General features: G+C 36.3%; 1 long non-coding RNA gene across 1 annotated transcript; it reads right to left on the bottom strand.

Moving 5' to 3' along the window:
* Positions 1-521, bottom strand: LOC106322242. The gene is made up of 3 exons (XR_001266300.1): positions 477-521; positions 310-391; positions 1-28 (listed from the first exon to the last, which is right to left on the bottom strand). It is a non-coding gene; the product is annotated as an uncharacterized LOC106322242 (long non-coding RNA).

Raw genomic sequence — 521 nt, 5'->3', positions numbered from 1 at the left:
AACATCATATATACCTTGGAAACCACCACTGGGAATAAAACAAACATATATCAGATAATACAGATATACACTCAAACAAGTTATGCAATGGTTTTTGCTCTTCTGAGCACATCAACACCTATCCTTAACATTTTAAGAAGAAATCGCTAAAAACTTATATATCTGTCTGATGATACTTAGAAAGACATGCAAATTGCATTTTACCCTTACATTTGTAGCCAGTAACAATTCCAGAAAGTCTAATATTTTCTAGAAATAATGCTATTTAATAAAGGGACTATAACTAGTCCTTTTGCAACAGAAACATACCTGTCATCATGCCAAAACGAGTTTGCATCTAATTCGGGCAACACAAGTGTAGCATTCATGATTCGGGCAGCAAGTACTGCATCTAATTCGGGCAACATCATCCACATGTTAATATCCGTCACATCCAAGTGTAAGTAACGACCTTGATCATACAATAGCACACATACCGCACTACGTTGCTGATTCAAACCACCATTACACCGAACACGAAG

Source organism: Brassica oleracea, unplaced genomic scaffold, assembly GCF_000695525.1.
Source record: "Brassica oleracea var. oleracea cultivar TO1000 unplaced genomic scaffold, BOL UnpScaffold11367, whole genome shotgun sequence".
NCBI lineage: Eukaryota > Viridiplantae > Streptophyta > Magnoliopsida > Brassicales > Brassicaceae > Brassica > Brassica oleracea.
The sequence above is the reverse complement of the archived record's forward strand: the minus strand, read 5'-3'. Positions and strand labels throughout refer to the sequence as shown.